The 12,936-nt window shown below is 39.3% G+C and overlaps 1 protein-coding gene and 1 pseudogene across 14 annotated transcripts in view; both read left to right on the forward strand.

Moving 5' to 3' along the window:
• LOC105467273 (formin 1) overlaps nucleotides 1–12,936 on the forward strand; it is a 468,877-nt gene that overhangs the window by 330,592 nt on the left and 125,349 nt on the right. The window lies entirely within an intron of this gene.
• LOC139355485 (microtubule-associated proteins 1A/1B light chain 3 beta 2-like) overlaps nucleotides 1–12,936 on the forward strand; it is a 29,289-nt pseudogene continuing 16,353 nt past the window's right edge.

The raw sequence follows: 12,936 nt of genomic DNA on the forward strand, positions 1-12,936 counted from the left end.
AGCTTTGTCAGCAGCATATACACGCGGCCCTGAAACATCCTTCATTTCATGAATTTTTTCTCTGAGGCCCATGGCCCCTTGCATCCTGGCTGACCACAGGCAGCTCTGGTGATTTCATTAGCCCATCTCTCCATGGTGGTTACATACTCACAGTAAAGTTGTCCTATAGCTTTTGTGTCATCTTTCAAATCCATTTTAATATTTTAAATTCTTGAATGTTACTCTGGCTTTTGTAAATTCTCTGAGGACAAACTTTTTTTGTCTTTTCATGGAGCTCAAGGAATTCCTCAGCCCACGTTCACCAACAAACGACATACATGTAAGGCAGGTGCAGTTATGCGTTTCATATTTGTGGTCAAGCTGGACAGGTAGATGGTGATCACCCTCCTGGTTTTATGAGTGTAGCAACTTGGAAACTTGTGTTATATTTTCCATTCCTTTTCATATAGGAAAATTAGGGCCAAATGAATGTCACCCATCAATCACTTGCTACCTATCAGCCCTCTGGGGTTGATCAGTAGAAGTGATATGTATGAGACTCCACACCTTCTTCGAAATCTTAACAGATTTCCTTCCTTTACAGTTTTGGCATGCATAGGGAACTTCTGTTGATCAGGGTTAGTGAACATGGAAGTAGCACATCTTTTAGATAATTCCTGTTCTAATTTCTCAAATTTAACTTATGATGTAAAACAAAAATAAGTGTGGGCTTGTTGAAGACAGCTTATTTCCTTGCTGGAAAGCTAGAGGAAACACACATAGGAGCCTTGAGGATATCTCCACATGCTCTTTCTATTACTGAGTAAGGCCACATGTTACCACACCATCAACAAAAGACTGTTAAGCAGGGTGAATGCATAAAGTGTGGCCAAACCAGCTTGAGAATCGGCAGGGAAATTCTCAGTCTGTGAGTCAGAGGAACTCCATTCCAGCTGCTGCTCCCTTGGTGCAGAGACCATTGCTCCCTTGTCCATGATGAAAGGTTGTCTGTATTGAAGTAGAAGAAGTCAGATTTCTCTCTCAGCCATTACAGAACCTCATATATGATGGAAGAAATGCTGTCAGGCAAAGAACCATCTTGAGAGCAAAGATACCAATACTTGTGTGCTGTGTGACTGTAGGAGATGGGTTTTATAAGTGACTTATCAAAAAATGCATTGCTATGTAATTATACTGTGTAAATATAACCTAAGTAGCCTGAAGAAAAGCATAAAATACTTCCCTTTGCTGACCCCAGTTAATAGTGTCTGCTTTTTACATATGTAGAATTAACTTGAAATGAGGCTCATGTGTACTTGGATTCCATCTTTATTTGTAATTGCTATTCTATTTCTAGAAAATTTTGCCATATGTATGTCAGGATACTATCTGCCTGTGTGCTGTGATGCCCTTAGAATCCTGCCTCTGCAAAGCAGCTAGCTTATATCGTGAATTTTATTTTTTTTGTTGAAAAGACATAAATATGATTAGATTTAAAACCTTGAGAATCTTCTTTGGTACCTTGGAAAAGGAATTTGCAAATCCCCTTTTGGGATAATGTGTTAACCTCTTCTCTACTAGGGCTCCCAAGACAACTCTGGTCTATTCAGAGAAAGGGAATTTATATGAGGGAAACTGGATCTTATGTCAGGGAAGTACGGGTATGGCCATAGTAAGCTGTTCTAAGAAAGTCCTAGAACAGTGGTTCTCAACTCTCTTGCGTATTAGAATCACTTGGGAGATTTTTGACAATCTTGATAACCAGGCCCAACTCTAGACCCATCATCAGCGTCTCTCAGGGTGGGACCAGGCCTCAGATTTTCCTTTTTTTTTTTTTTTTTAACTCTCCAGGTAATTCCAGTGTGGAACCCAGATTGACAGCCAATACTGTCCAACTTACTTCACTTTTTAATGTGTATTCAAAGATTTATTCTGAGCCTGCTATATGTTAGGCTCTATGATAGAGACCGAGAGTACTAAGATTAATTGTATACCCCTACACCCTGTCCCGGAGTATGTTAGTGGGAAAAGATCTATAGTTGAATACAATCAGCTCCTTTTTTTTTTTTTTTTTTGAGATGGAGTTTTGCTCTTATTGACCAGGCTGGAGTGCAATGGTGTGATCTCGGCTCACTGCAGCCTCCTCCTCCAGGGTTCAAGCGATTCTCCTGCCTCAGCCTCCCAAGTAGCTGGGATTACAGGGTGCCCACCAGAACGCCCGACTAATTTTTGTATTTTTAGTAGAGATGGAGTTTCACTATGTTGGCCAGGCTGGTCTTGAACTCCTGACCTCAGACAGTCCACCTGCCTCAGCCTCCCAAAGTGCTGGGATAACAGGCGTGAGCCACCGAGCCCGGCCAGTCATCTCCTCTTTAACCAACAGATGAGGTAAAAGTGACATTAGGAATAACATCAAATCATGCTTAAAACAAAACCACCCAAAACAAGACATAAATTGAATGTGAAGGAAACATTACCATTCTATTTAAAAATTTAACAATATAAAAATATATATACTGTTGTAGGAATCTTAAACATTCCCAATATTGTATGGTAGAAAAGTCTACTGTTGAAATAGCTTGTTATGATTGTTTCATTACTTAACTCATTTTGTCAAAAAAACAGTCTAGACTTGTGCTGTTCGATGTGGCAGACATTAGCCACATGTGGCTTTTGAGCAGCTGAAATGTGGCTAATCCAAACTGAGATGTCTTATAAGGGTAAAACACACATGGGGTTTTAAAGACTCGGCAGAAAAAACATGTAAAATATTTTATTGCTGATTTTTTTATACTGATTGCATGGTAAACTGATAACATTTTAGATATGTTAAATAAATAAAGCATGATTATTCATTTATAGGTAAGTTAATAAGTATGTTAATAACCTGACAAAATATATTAGCTAAATTATATTTCTTCTGCTTTTTGAGTGTGGCTACTAGAAAATCTAAATTATATTTGTGGTTCACATTATATTTCTCTCGGAAGGTACTAGTCTGGAGGCATGTTCCATAGGCTTTCCTCAACTCATTCCTACACTCTCTTCTCACTTTTGCTCTACCTTGTCAGCTTGAATCCTAAGTTATTGGAATGTAGAATTTGACAAGCTAGCCCCCTGTCCACTCTGGGCCTGGCCCTTGTTTGGCTCTCAAGTGGGGCTACTTAACCAAAGGAGGTAACAGCATGCTACTTGATCAGGCTATTACCTCTGCGGTTCTGAAATGTATGGTTTAGGGCCTGTGGTTAAGAAATACATTATCGTTCACAGCAATATGCTATGATGTAGGGTCTGGGGTTTTGCCAAATTGCAGTATATACAAATGGAATATCTCCTCGCTGCTGTTTGGAGTTCCAAATAGTAGTTCCTTTATTACGTAGATATTTCACTGATTCATAGAAAATGTAGATTTTCCATTTGCCACAAATATGCACTATTCACCATAGATAATCCAATTTCTATGACAATTGTCATACAGTTTAATTATAGTATTTCATCTAATATGCTATTTATTGTGAGAAATACCATTATTCCATATACTACTAAGAAAGATAAATTGCTGCCATAAGCCACAGCATGTAGATTCTTAAGATGTACCCCAATATCAGAGGCTCTAAAATACGAAAATTCTATCAATTTTGGAGTTGGTGTAATGTGGTACTGTAATTAGGCATATAGAATCAGAGAGGAAGAATGCCCAACACTTTTAGGTAAGACTTTCAGCAAAGGAGATATTTTTGTTCAGACTTGAAAAAGAGCAAAATAATAACGATGACAATGATGTTAACATTTACTGAGTGCCTCTATCTGCTAGATACCATGGGGAACAAATCGCCTTTTTACTTAGTCACCATGACAGTCCTTTGAAGTGAGTACTGTTACCGCCCTGCTATACAGATGAGGAAATTGAGGATTAGAAATTCTCAGCAGACAGGCTACAAAGGGCATTCCAGGCAGAGGAAAACACTGCAAGTCTCAGAAGGATGAAAGACGTGATGTGTTTGGAAAATGGCAAGCGACTTGGTGTGGCTAGATCACAAGGCATATGAGAAGAACCCAAGACCAAAAAGGAGATAAGAGTCACAATATGACTTGCTAAAGAATCTGAACTTTATCTGACAGGCAGCAGATAATATTGGAAAATAATGTGTACAGGAGTGACATGATCATGTTGGATTTGTTTGTATTGTTTTGGTTTGTGCAGGTTTTTTGTGGGGTATATCACTGCTTTTTGTTGTTGCTGAGAAATATAACTAACAGTAATATGCAAAAAGGTTGAACAAATAACAGACTAATGCCATTGCAAAAGCAATGGCAAAGCCGAGGTGGGAGGATCACTTGAGGCCAGGAGTTGGAAACCAGCCTGGGCAACAGAGTGAGACCCCATCTCTACAAAAATTAGTTGGAAGTGGTGGCACCTGTAGCCTCAGCTACTTCGGAGGCTGAGGTGGGAGGATTGCTTGAGCCCAAAAGTTCAAGGGTACAGTGACTATGATTACACTACTGTGCTCCAGCCTTAGCAAGAGAGCTAGACGCTGTCTCTAAAACAAAACAAAGCAATGGCAGTAAAAATAAGAAGGAAAAGACATAATTATAAACAGTAAAGGGCTGTTTTAGGCATTATAGGACAGGATAATAAATTGGATGTACAAAATGAAACAGAGGAGAATAGGGTAACTCCTTTTTCTTGCTTGGATAACTGGCTGGATACTGGTAAGGAAGACTAGATTTGAGATGGAAGACAGTGAGGTCGACGTTAGAGATGTTAACTTTGCACATATGAGACACGCAGGTAGAGATTCTGGGCTCATGGGAGACAGCTAGATGAGACTCTAAAGGTAGCAGTTCAAGTCATAGGAATGAATGAGATAGCCCAAAGAGAAGGGTGTAGAATGAGACAATACGTGAAGTATCAGAGTATCTGAGCACAGGGTATCATATAATAAATGTAACTGAGAAAAGATGCTCTGTACTTCCATGGCACAGCTTATACAGAGCATTTTGCAAGGAAGTGAATTCTCTATTAGGAGTCTTATCACTCATAAAGTTTTAAGCAATTGTATTCTTTATGCCTGAGAAGTCACATGCGTTGTGACTCAGGATTATTTTTACATCAGCTGCAGTTCAGCTCTAAGAATCATGATGATTTAATTTTTCTTCTGTAAATCATATCCTGTTGCCACACTCAAATGGAGATGATGCATTTATCCTTATGTCTTCTATCATTCTTCCCTTCTCAGAATGCCCTTATATAGTGTTATTTGACAAAACTGTGGTACATTTTCTTAATGAATTTCATTTTCGGAGAAGAATTGAGTGTAATTTTAATGGCACCACTTGGCGGGGTTGCAAACTCCATGATATCCATGCCTTTTTTCTTACGTGTCTTTTTTCTTTTCTACACTAGGCTCTTGTTGAAGCTGGTTTATGGCTCAGTTCAGAATAACCTTGTGCAGGCATTTTGTGAGCTCCTGCTTTCCCACCCTCAGATCAAACGTGGTCATAATGATATGGCCTTCAAAAATGTGATGCTCACATTAAAAGTCCCCATAAACATGGCAGGGATCCTATAATTAAAAGAAGGCGCAGAGCAACTGATTAGATCCCAGGTATAGATCTTGTAGGTGGTCTTTTCATGCTGTTAAATTGGTCATTTGTATTTATAGCTTTGGCAGGGAGGGCTGGAACCTAAACTGGCTCTAATCCCAGCACTCTCCCACACTTAGCCTTATCTCATTCTCCATTAATTTCACTTGGCATCCATGAACGGAGCCAAATTCTAAATGATTCTGCCTGAACCATTCTAGCTCTAGTCTGTGAAACTATTTTCTGAGTTTCTTTGACCAACTGAGATTAGAGATACTCTTTTTTGTTTGTTTGTTTGTTTGTTTGTTTGAGACGGAGTCTCGCTCTGTCGCCCAGGCTGTAGTGCAGTGGCCCGATCTCGGCTCACTGCAAGCTCCGCCTCCTGGGTTCCTGCCATTCGCCTGCCTCAGCCTTCGGAGTAGCTGGGACTACAGGCGACCGCCACCACGCCCGGCTAGATTAGAGATATTCTTAATATCAAAAATAGTTTTATTTTACCTGTGTAACAAACCTTCACATGTACCCCCAAACCTAAAATAAAAGTTAAAAAAAAATCTGTTTTCTAGTAAAAAATAGATAAATTTGCCAGACTTCAATAAACAAAAGCAGTAATTCTGATTTTCTGCATTGAATGCAAAAGGAATTCTATAAACAGATGAGTATTCCATGACAGCTGGGACTGTGTCTGTTTTGTCCTGTTCACTTACTTGTCCCAACATAATATAGGCTCAGCCTGTCCCATGATAGGTGTTAATAAGTATTTGTTGAATTTATGAACAAACAACTTAAATTGTGTGAAGCACCTGGAGGCTACTTTTTCCCCTCCTTGGGTTTTCTGTTTAAATCCTTTGCGAATTGCTGAATCATCCCAGAATCTGGAGAGGTACATTTTTGGTCAATAGTACATTTCTGTGATCAGACCTCCTGGATATAGAATCATCTTTCTATGTTGGGCATATGCATATAATCTATTCTTAGTAAATACTTGGGTCAGATTAGATTGACAAAGGCCATACTTAAATCTCTAAGTTGCAAAATAAGAGCAGGTTATTATGTAATTTCTTCACTTCAACCCCCAGAAATGTAGAAACAAAACTATCTGAATCACCATATTCAACCACTAAGGTTACAGAGATCAGGAAAGGTCAGTAATCTGAGCAGTGTAACCTGTGAGGGAAATAATTCTGCCATTCTTTACAAAGCTTGTGGAAAGAAGAAATATGGCTGGAGAACATGCACTCTGCATGAGCCAAAATGGGTTCTTGTATACCCCACTGCTACTCAAGAAAATACCAACAGTCGTGGTTCCAAAGATCATCACATGGCCAAGAATTAAGATAATCTCTTGTGACTTCCGGATCACTTAAGTAACAGAGCAGTAATCCATGGAAGATGAAGAAAGCTATTTGACTAGGTGCAGTGGCTCAGGCCTGTAATCCCTGCACTTTGAGAGGCCAAGGCGGGCGGATCACCTGAGGTCAGGAGTTCGAAACCAGCCTGGCCAACATGACAAAACCCCATCTCTACTAAAAATACAAAAATTAGCCGGGCATGGTGGTGTGCACCTGGAATCCCAGCTGCTCTGGAGGCTGAGACAGGAGAATTGCTTGAACCCGGGAAGCAGAAGTTGCAGTGAGCCAGGATCATACCACTGCACTCCAGCCTGGGCCAGAGTGAGACTCCTCCAAAAAAAAGAAAGCTATTTTATCAGAGATCTATTAAGTAGGCTTTTGTCTAAAAGGGCTAGAGAGGATTTTTTTTCCCCAGAAATTCCTGTAAAGAGCTTATGGTTTCCCCCTGAAGTCAGTTTCTAATGACCATCCAGTAATGGAGTTGTTAAATTATGGTATTTCCATACAATGGAATACTAAGCATCTGTTTTTTAAAAAGAAAGTCTATATGTATTGACCTGGAAGGATCCCTAATGTATATGTTTAAGTGGATAAAAGCAAGGGTCAGAAGAGTAGTTATGTTATTATTAGGTATATTATTTTATCATTCAGATAAAGATGAAGCAAAAAATGAATGCTACCTAACAGTGAGAAAAAATAAGAACTAACCTAAGATTGACCGGGCGCGGTGGCTCACGCGTGTAATCCCAGCACTTTGGGAGGCTGAGGCAGGCGGATCATGAGGTCAGGAGATCGAGAACACCCTGGCTAACACGGTGAAACCCAGTGTCTACTAAAAATAAAATTTTAAAAAAATTAGCTGGGTGTGGTGGCGAGCGCCTGTAGTCCCGACTACTTGGGAGGCTGAGGCAGGAGAATGATGTGAACCTGGGAGTCAGAGCTTGCAGTGAGCCGAGATCACACCACTGCACTCCAGCCTAGGCAACAGAGCAAGACTCCGTCTAAAAAAAAAAAAACTAACCTAAGACGGATATTCAGCTGGTCCTCACCATAACACCCATACAGATTGCGTGTTCTGCTAGTTAGTACCTAAGTTATTATTAAATATTTAGACCATTACCCCTAAAACTTATCAGACAGGTTCATTGCTGCAGCAGGTAGAAAATAGGCAAATGAGGTTCATAGGTGTATGCAGATTTTTCATAAATTTGGGGGTTTTAACCAATGAATACCTCTTAAATATTAAACAAAAATTTTTTTTGAACAACTAACTTTCTATAGTACTTTGCACTTCACATTTTTCCTCCAAGATTTTGCTTCCTATTCATTGCTTCCCCGTTATTATGCCAACTGGGGTCCCTTAGCCACCCGAACCTAGAATTGGAAACCAAATGGTCTTACTCACAGCCTCATTACTTTCATTGGGTGCTGGACTGGACAACTTAAAAGGAAATCTGAAGGTCCCTTATGGAGCCAGATCTATGAGCTAGTACCTTGGTTTCTTCCCTGTGGCTCCCTTCTTTAACATCACTCTGGATAGCGCTATCCAATGGAATCCTCCCAGTCAATGAGAAAATACAAGGAAATGTTTAAACGCATTGAGAGCTCAAGACAGTCCAGTCACACACACACACACATGCACACACATGAATCTGCTGGAGCCCCAAAGTTCTTTCTCCTTGACTTGGATTGACTTCACTTATTTTGCTCATGGGTCCATCATCACTTCAGATTCAGGTATCACACTTTCGTGATGTTATTAGGTATGTAACATGAACCCTAATTCACATTATGGTCAAGAAGAGGCCCCCAATATGTAGGGTGTTTTACGTATTCCTCATCTTTTTTTTCTTATTGCTGTAATCCTGTCCTTTGTTTCATTTGGGCTCTTGATTACACGGGTGCTTCAATGTACACTTTTATGAATATACCAAAGTGAGAGAGTAAAGATCTTCCCTCAGATTACCCTGACACAGACCATCCTTTAAACCTAATCACAAACATAGAAGCAAATCTCAGTCATTTATATCTTGGGATCATTGTCAGGATCTGACCTCTTCCATGGGTATTTGCATTTTAGGCCTTAACTCTAATTTTTTTAAGAGTTTGTCTCCTGTTTTTCTGGAACTCCTGACCTCAAGTGATCCACCCACCCCAGCCTCCCAAAGTGCTGGGATTACAGGTGTGAGCCACCACGCCCAGCCTTGTCTCCTGTTTTTAAACACTGTGTCAGAATGACATGCAAGTAGAAGAGAGATGGTAGTGGTTGTGTTTGGAGATATTATTTGTCAGATAAGTATCATTAACTCTTACAGTGTCTTTCCTAGAGCTGCAGCAGCATTTACACACACACACACACACACACATAGACACACACACCGACACACTCACCTACATCTTTCCAACCTTATGGAACCAGATTATTTGCTTGCTTTGGTAGAACAGGGGACTGTACCTTAAACTGATTTTTACGACTCCGAGTAAGGCCCTTACCCGTGTAAGAATGAAAGTGTTACTAAGGACGACCTCATGCTGGTGTTCTTGGGTAATCTCTTCATTTCCCTTTCATCATGGCAGAATCCAAGATAGTCTGATGAGACTCTGGAGCTGCAGTTGCATTAACCTCTTTCTGATGACTGGAAATGTGTCCCCACGTAGAAGAAGGGGATGGAGCCAAGTCAGTCAGGCTCTTTCTTTCTATGTATAGACCTTGTTGTCCACTTGTAAATTCACGCTTTTCACATTTCATTAGTTTGTTTTGGAAGAACTAGGAGGAGACTAAGTTGTGTTTCCCTAAAGAAGAGTTTTAGTAACCTCTGAAGTCTTAGTCATGATACTGAGCCATGTTCTGATTATCTCTTACTATCGTGACTACATATATACTTTTTGCTTTAAAAAGGGTTTTTAAATATAAATATCTGTTTTATTTTCTTTAAGCAATACTTTTTCCTTTTTTTAAAATTTTACTTTAAATTCTGGGATACATATGCAGAATGAGCAGGTTTGTTACATAGGGATCCGTGTGCCGTGGTGGTTTGCTGCACCTATCAACCCGTCATCTAGGTTTTAAGCCCCGCATGCGTTAGGTATTTGTCCTAATGTTCTCCCTCCCCTTGCCCCCCATCCCCCAACAGGCCTCAGTGTGTGATGTTCCCCTCCCTGTGTCCATGTGTTGTCATTGTTCAACTCCCACTTATGGGTGAGAACAAGCAGTGTTTGATTTTCTGTTCCTGTGTTAGTTTGCTGAGGATGATGGTTTCCAGCTTCATCCATGTCCCTGCCAAGGACATGAACTCATCCTTGTTTGTGGCTGCATACTATTCCATGGTGTATATGTGCCACATTTTCTTTATCCAGTCTGTCATCAGTGGGCATTTGGGTTGGTTCCAAGTCTTTGCTATTGTAAATAGTGCTGCAGTAAACGTATGTGTGCATGCGTCTTTATAGCAGAATGATTTATAATCCTTTGGGTGTATACTTAATAATGGGATTGCTGGGTCAAATGGTATTTCTGGTTCTAGATCCTTGAGGAATTGCCACTGTCTTTCACAATGGTTGAACTAATTTACATTCCCACCAACAGTGTAAAAGTTTTCCTATTTCTCCACATCCCCACCAGCACCTATTTTTTCTTGACCTTTTAATCGCCATTCTGACTAGTGGGAGATGGTATCTCATTGTGGTTTTGATTTGCATTTCTCTAATGATCAGTGATGTTGAACTTGTTTTCATATTTGTTGGTCACATAAATGTCTTCTTTTGAGAATTGTCTGTTCATCTCCTTTGCCCACTTTTTGATGGTGTTGTTTGTTTCTTGTAAATTTGTTTAAGTTCCTTGTAGATGCTGGATACTAGGCCTCTGTCATATGGGTAGATTGCAAAAATTTTCTCCCATTCTGTAGGTTGCGTGTTCACTCTGATACTAGTTTCTTTTGTTGTGCAGAAGCTGTTTAGTTTAATTAGATTAAGCAATACTTTTTTCTACATACATACAACTTTCGTTATTTTAGTAAGAATACTTAGCATGAATTCTACCATGTTAACAAATTCTTAAGTGTGCAATACAGTCTTTGTAACGATAGGCACAATAAAACGTTGTGTTTTTAAGTGTTCTGAATGTAGGGAGAGAGCTTTGTGCTTGAAGTCAGAAGACCTAGGTTTGAACACTGGGTTCATCACTTAACCTTTCTGTGTGATTTTGCAAAGGATTTTAAGTTCTGGGGGCCTTTTTTTTCTTGTCTGTAAAATGGGAATAGTAATAAATATCTAGTACACAGTGTCATTACGAAGATGAAATTAGATAACATAGGAAACCACCATATAAACTGTAAAGCTTTAATAAATACAATATGTTATGTTTGAGGCGTTCTTATTATCCCACTTTGACCCTCTGTGGGAAACACCCATATACTGAAAATTTTCCTCCTGAATCTTTAGTTCTGGTGTGTGGAGGGGAGGATTGGGGAGCATACTACTTGACTTGAACAGGTGCGTAGCACTTCATTTAATTTTGCAGCAATCCTTTGAAACTGATTTTTTTTCATTCCTAACTTTCCAGATAAGAAAACTGAATCTGAGGGACTTGGTAACTTCCTCAAGGTCAGGGTGAGCTCAATCCCAGCGTTATTACTGTGCCATGCTACTAACTTAGAGAACCACTTAGTTTATCTGAGTCCCAGGACCCAATGGGTATATAGAAATAAGCATTTTTGTTTCACCATCTAAAGGAGGAAAGTATCAAAATAGCAGATTTGCCTTAACATTGGGTAATAGCTTAACCTCGGGTAATAGCTTAACCTCAAAGATTCCTTTTCTGAGGTCTTAGTAGAGATCCTCTTTTACCTTTCCCAATAATAACAACAAAGTTTCCATTGTAATTAGTAAAGAACTGCAGTGACAAGCATTTAAGTATTTTATGGAATCAGTATTGAGCTCTGCATCTTGCATAATGGCTGTTCTCATGATAAATTGCTTCGCGTAATTGTTGGCCTAGCCACCACTTTCTCTTTGGATTCTTGACAGCTATGGCAAGGTTTTCATCAGTGATTGATCCAAGATGCTATCACATGACTTCTCTTTAATTTATACAGTTATTGTCTTCTTCATAATGGAAGAGCTTAACACCTGTATTGCCTTCTGGGAGTTATTGTGCATAATACATGTTATATAATACATAGTTTTGTAGACAATGTCCAGTTTTGGAAAGATCTTTTCATTCTTTCAAATAATACAGGTCTGTTTCTTCTGCTGAATTCATTTGGCCTTAAATGAATTGTGGCAGCTCTAGGAGGAACCCAGGACTAATGTATGTGGAGCAGTTAGCACAGAACCTGGCACTATGTATATCAGCCGCTGCTGCTGTTATGTCATTTTGCCAAACCTTATCAGATGCTTCAGACAGTGCGTCTCAGAAAAGTTAACCACAGAAGTTTTACTTACCCAATGGTGCAAAGAGCAGTGGTTCCAAGTTCAAGAGGCAAATAATTATTTACTACAGAGGACAGCCATAACTTTTAGAAGGAAAGTTATGTGCATCTTTTTCATCTCCTCTAAAAATAAGCCAAAAGCGATGAATATAAGCTGGATTTCTCTAAGGCCTGACACTTTCTTTTTGTTATAAGTATAATTTGAAGATAATCATGTATATAATTAGAGTAAAAGGTAAGTAGAATTAGCATAAGATTAAAAGATACCAGATATGTATGGAACTTTTATATGGGATTATATTTTTCACAATTAAAATATTTTAAATATTTTAAAGTATAATTATAATTTCTATAGTTACATCTTGATGATATAAGGGATGTATATAATTCCATTTAAGAGGGCGGGTCTGATAGATCACACTCCATGGCTGCCAAAATCAACAATATTACCACCTAGTGGCTGCTGAATTGAACTGCAAACACATGATCCTTGGGATCCACAAAGACCCTGTCTCAGTAGCTAAAAATGATGGAAAATGACAGTAAACGCCACTATAATTAACAACTTTAATGGGCCTTGATCACTGTTAATC

Source organism: Macaca nemestrina, chromosome 7, assembly GCF_043159975.1.
Source record: "Macaca nemestrina isolate mMacNem1 chromosome 7, mMacNem.hap1, whole genome shotgun sequence".
In the NCBI taxonomy this organism is placed as follows: domain Eukaryota; kingdom Metazoa; phylum Chordata; class Mammalia; order Primates; family Cercopithecidae; genus Macaca; species Macaca nemestrina.